Raw genomic sequence first — 6,000 nt, 5'->3', positions numbered from 1 at the left:
CTCAAAATTTAAATGCAAATTTTATTTTACAATATTAATTCTCTGAAAATAAAATAAAAATAACTTACAATACACATTTTCTCTGTCATAATATTTCCAATAAACTTTGCTCTTATTTTGTTTTCATTTATGTAATTCCCTTTGTTGTTTACTTCGCAGTCAGAAAACATTCTTCCTTTTGTCCTGTTTTCTTTGTTTTCATTTATGCTTCTTATCATAGTTTTTGTCCCCTTTAACAGAATATGTTAAAAGCAATAACAAATAACATACAGAGAAAGCCAATTTCTCAATTCTCACACAAAATTCTCTCATCCTCTCTGCAAAATGTTCTCAATAGGGATAAGTAGATCGACTATCGACTGCCCATGTTAACTTTTCCCATATAGAAAGATGTAGGCACCAACATTTCCAAAGTTGTTAAATGTTCGTGCACACGAGAGGATGTGAAAAACAGCCTGCCGCGCGCGGAATATAGTGAAAGAAGAAAAAAGAAGCAATCATCATTATTTCCATTTGAAATTAAAAGAAATAAATTGTTCAAGAAGAAAAGAGAGTCTCTTTTGTGTGAAAATAATTCAACAGAGAGTGTGTGTGTGTTTCTGAGTGCAATACTTAAATTTACAAAATATAAATAAATAAATTTTTAAGTGGTGTTTATTATTTCCTACTGTGTTTTTTGTTAATATATCCTGCCGCTGCTGTTTTTGTTGCAGTTTGAGACGACGACATACAAAAAGGAATACAGAAATATTTGGTCATCATTTCATTTCAAAGGAAGGCAAAGGAATACGGTAATAAATAGTGGTTTAAAGAAAGAAAATCGTATTTTTTGTTTAATACTTCGAAGCAATTGTTTAATATTTCGGAACAACAATCAAATTAAATTAAAAGTTTACAGAAATTAAGTTAATATAGACAATTTTGTCGATAGGAAGTGAAAGATTATTGAGAGGAAGGTGAGAAGGAGAGGGACAGCTGCTTAGATGAATACAAAAGTGCAATAACACTACAATTGTTCTTATTATTGTTGTTGTTACCGTTTCGTTGATTGATGTGATAATGTTCGAATTTATTTAAGTTTTCACAAAGAAAATATGAGAATCTGTAAAAAAAATACAATCTTATGCAGAAAAAGAAATCAATGTGGGAAAAGAAGGAGAAATCCAAGAAACCAACGAACGATTGAACATCTTGTCTTTAACCTGAAGAAAAGCAACAACAACAACTGCAAGTACCGAAATGCAATCAAAGTGCAAACAATGAAAAAAAAAAATAATAAAAAAGAAAACAATAACAACAAGCCAGCAAATTTCTTTGGCAAGAGAGTTGAGTGTGTAGAGAATTGAGCCCGACAGAGAGCGAGAGAGTTGGAAGTGAGTGAGTGTACTTTTTTCCACGGCTGTGAATGAATAGTTTCATGCATGCAAAAAGACTGACGCGCGGAGTTCAAAAAACAAAGTTAATGAAGGGAAGGAAGGACGAGGAAATATGGGTTGGATGGAAAAGAAAAACACACAGCAACCCAAACGGCTATTGTACAATTTTCCCACTAACTGACTGACTGACGGACAGCACCAGCAAATGGTGTGTGTGTGGAGTGACTGACATCGTTGTTGCAACCGTTCGTTGTTTGAAAGATTCATTGTTGATTATGATGCGGTTGCAAAAACTATGATGTTGTTGTGAAAATTAACTGTGAAATTGTGGAAAACCCAACAACAACGCCAGCAATTGCAACCAAACTGCATTGGTAATCATTATCACAACTACACTAATAATAAAAAAAACTACATGCATGCAAGACGAAACAAAAACAGCTACACGAAAGTCAAAACTACCAGAGCCAGGAGGTGGCGGAGTAGAAGACGAAGAAAAAGTGCATTGTAATATAAATCGAGTTCACAACCAAGTTCAAAAATACATAAAAAAGAAAGATAGAAAGACAAAAATAAAAGGAAAACATTCACATACACCGTTTACACATTCTTCAAGCGCTGTACACTGTAGTCCAAAACTCTGCGCACATTGGTATTTGCTAATTTTTATTTATTGATGCTAATCTGAAGTGTTTATTGATTCGGCAAGGTCCCATCTGGGAGGTGAAATGCAACACAAATTAACAAATATTCACAATTTCCAGAGATATTTTTATAATATCTACGGCAATGGCGGTGTATCTACGGTAATGTTTATGGCTATGGCGTTATGGTATCTCACAAATAGTCAATTGCATTATACCCATAAAGCCATGTTTATGTGGATATATTTTAAGTATAAGTATTGGACATGACCATTTTTATTCAAATCCAGTGGGTTAGCCCAATTACAGGGTGAGATAAAACAACTGCAACAATGAAATCGTCACACGAATGTTGCTCTGTGGTATTTTGGCCCATACCCGGCGAGGGCTTGCTTGAGGTCATCGACACTTTGGTATTTTTCAGTGCCGACCTTGCTTTCCAAAATATTCCAGACACAATAGTCCAACGGATTGGTATCCGGAGATTTTGGTGGCCATTGTGCGCAGGAAATGAAGCGAGGAACCTCATTTTGTAACAATTCTTGGGTGGCGCGTGAGTGCGATGTTTGTGTGCCCAAGGCTTTCATACACCCTCCAGAATATTTTCGCGATAATATACGGCATTTATTCTGATGCCGCGGTCGGTCGATTACCATGGCCGGCACTTGAGTTCTGGTTGTCAACCGAAGGTGCACATTTTCAGCTGACCTCTTTGGCAAGTAAACACGATCATTCTGTTTGTTTACAAACTGCTGGACAACGAATGTTTTCTCATCGGAGAAAACCAAATTCGGCAGTTCACCACTTTCGGCCAAGCGAAGCAGCTCCTTAGCTCTTTTGAGTCTATTTTCTTTCTGTTGCGGTGTAAGTTCTTGCAGTTTTTGGAATTTGAATGGGTTTACCCCGAGCTCATTATTCAATATTTGCCGAATGAGATATTGCGAAATGTTCAGCTCACTAGCCATTTTTCAGCCACTGCGACGCGGGTTTCGATCAAGTCGCTTCTTTACTGTTTTCTTCCGTCCACTTCCTTGACTTCGGCCTACGCTACCAGTATCACGGTAACGAGCGATGGTACGAGACACAAAAGATTTATTCACATTTAAATGCTGGAGTTCTCTAACGATAGCCGCTTGTGGTTTTCCAGCCAAATATAAAGAAATCACACTACCACGCTTGAATAACTTTTTTTCTGGAAAATTCTCACCAAAATGCTTTTGTACGTTTGCAAACAATACAATAAGCTGTCACTGGAATATTTTTTACAGAGATGACGAGTGGTGTAAAAATGACAGCAGTCTGAAGTTGGTTGCAGTTTTTCCATCTAACCCTGTATGACTGTGGTGGTGCATTTAACGGCACAATTGCAGAAGGTAGAACAAAGCTACCTCCTAAATACAAAATTTTCTTTTGGTGCCCCTATTATGTTAAAACATGTATAAAGTTTTTGTTTTGAATAAAAAAATAAAATAACTTGAAATTGAATTGCAACAGAAATTCATATTTTCGACGTTGTACAATTTTGGGATAAAACGGTATAGTCCTACTATCTTAGATTAAATTTTTTGAAATAACCTCAACATTCCATTAGTTTTGTTTTGGTTTGTTGTTTTCCCCATTATAAGAATTCTGTATATTTAAAAATCTATTTGACACTGTAAAACTCCCTTACAGAGTTGAATTTCTTTCCTATTGAGCGCCATTTTTGATTGGGACAGGGTGCATTCGTACTCCACTCCATATTTAAAGACCATTTTCTTTCATAAATTAAACCTAAATTATGTCATGATGTAAATTTCGTTACGTCCATTATCTGCAGCACAAAAATCTCACCAATTAGTATTATTGTTATTACAAAAATTTTTGGGCCCGGTCCAAGGAATGAGGGTTTCAAAGACATATAGCCCTGCCCAGCAAAAAAAAAAAAACAGCCACAATTTCACTCCTAATCCTATTAAATGGTGACTTTGTTTTACCTTTTTCATATTCCAAATATATTTAGCTAGAAAATACTGCAAGATTAATTTCACTTGCCACTGTTGGTTTCTTGCTCATTCCAGAGTAATGAATACATTCTAAACATGAAACTGAAAACTAAGTGCATCGCCACACATCACACACTCGTATAACACCCGAATGGGGGGAAAACATTAAAGCAGATAAATTAACAACTTCAAAACTAAGTATAAAGTATGTTTGAATGTGTGGCGGTGGTCGGGTGTGTGTGTTTTAAGTAGATGTAAGCATAATTCATGTTATGTTGCATGTTTTACTTGCCATTTTCCACATACACACACATAATTTCTTTTTTTATATGGACTTGATGATGCGATATCATGTCGCTCCTTTATTCTTGTCCATCATATTTCCTGCCAACACTCCTCACTCTTTTACACAAATGTACATACCAGCCAATCCCTATTTTTGTTTGTTAAAAGTCCTGAAAAGAATTTTCCATTTCCACCCCTTTGAGAATTTGTCATAGAGGGATAATTTGTACAAAAAAATGTCGTATGCACTTTTCCATTATTTTCTATCTATCTGCCTCTAGAGACAATTTTTCTTTTAAGTACTGGGGAAGTTTTCATTCAGCCATCAAATGCATTTGCTATTTGTGTTCACAGGGTGAGAAGGTAGGAATTGCTCTATGTCAACATTTAGAATATTTTACATTTTACTTTGACAAAAGTCAACTTGTCACATTTCTACTTTGTTGTGTCCCAAGGCATTGCCTCATGCTTAAATTGTGGTCTCGTGTTGTTGCCATGTGTTATGTAAATCCTTATCGCCGATCATCGGAATCATCTCCATGGCTTAATTAAGATCAATTTAAGGGGTTATTTTTCTTCAATTTAAAATTCTTCAACATGAAATGCCTGCAGCAAAGTTGACTTTCATTGTTTAGTTTTTTTGTTCGGTTTATTTTTTTATGATATGACAACAGCTGTCTCGGTTTTGTAGTTTATGGAAGAGACATTCATCCCTTAGGAGGTAGAAGCGAACAACAATTGTGAATTGGGTATCCATGGCCAAGTATATAAAATATTTCTCTAAAACACTTTTTCCTTTGCCATTCTTGTAAAATTACTTATGTTTTTAATTTTTGTATGCCGCAGAAAAACATATGGGCATTTTATTGATATGGGTTGTTCCACTACGATGGACGCGTATTCTAAAATAAAAATTGGAAATTTAAATAAATTATTTTTATATTAAAAATTGTGTGTGTATAATTGATCTTCAATATACAATTTGGATATTCCTTTTTTCTTTAAATTGTTTTTCTCTAAATTGAAGAGGTTATATAGTTTGTCTTTCCATTATATCGTAGAGATATTTTAATAGAAGCATGAAATATAACAAAAAAGTAAAAGGAATTTCTTTTCCTCAATTGCAACTTAGAATAAATATCTTCAAACGTTTTCGATTGTCCACCATTTCTTTATTAAAATTATCAAATTCTTTTTTTTTCCAAAATATAAATTCATGTAACTGTTTGATAAGATAAGGAATATACATACGCATACTTGTATGCGTGTCGTATAGGACGTTACTGTACTAAAGATAAATAATATGTTGGGAATTATAGAATTGTAATGTATGAGGGGCCTAGCTTTTTTTGATTAGATTATCTGTCCTATATAAGAGGTTAAATGTTGTACTAAAAGAGAGCATAAAACATATGATGAATAATGATATGGTCGGTTATCTACCTACACAAATATTTCCAAAAGAATGTGACTGATATATAATAATCCGATAACAAAATATAATTGATGTAATTCTTTTCCGTATTCGAAATCATACTCCTTAGGCCCAAGATTGATTTCTTTGCGCCAAATTAGAGAAAACATTTCAAAATTCAATTTAAACCTTGTATAAATCGCTTGAAAAATTACAAAGAACTGTTAGATTCCACAAGGCTACAGCTGCCGAAATTGGCATGACTTTAGTACCAACCTCCATCTATTCGAATGCAC

At 34.4% G+C, this 6,000-nt stretch overlaps 1 protein-coding gene across 5 annotated transcripts in view; it reads left to right on the top strand.

Moving 5' to 3' along the window:
• Nucleotides 1–428: 428 nt before the first annotated feature.
• Nucleotides 429–6,000, top strand: part of LOC101893893 (microtubule-actin cross-linking factor 1) — a 204,558-nt gene continuing 198,986 nt past the window's right edge. For 2 of the 5 annotated variants that reach the window (XM_059125040.1, XM_059125031.1), the window contains exon 1: nucleotides 429–791. The gene's annotated coding sequence lies outside the window, so the exon portion shown is untranslated. The remainder of the gene's footprint in view (nucleotides 792–6,000) is intronic. The other 3 variants (XM_059125043.1, XM_059125042.1, XM_059125041.1) reach the window with 2 other exon arrangements.

This window comes from Musca domestica, unplaced genomic scaffold (genome assembly GCF_030504385.1).
Source record: "Musca domestica strain aabys unplaced genomic scaffold, Musca_domestica.polishedcontigs.V.1.1 31, whole genome shotgun sequence".
In the NCBI taxonomy this organism is placed as follows: Eukaryota; Metazoa; Arthropoda; class Insecta; order Diptera; family Muscidae; genus Musca; species Musca domestica.
The sequence above is the reverse complement of the archived record's forward strand: the minus strand, read 5'-3'. Positions and strand labels throughout refer to the sequence as shown.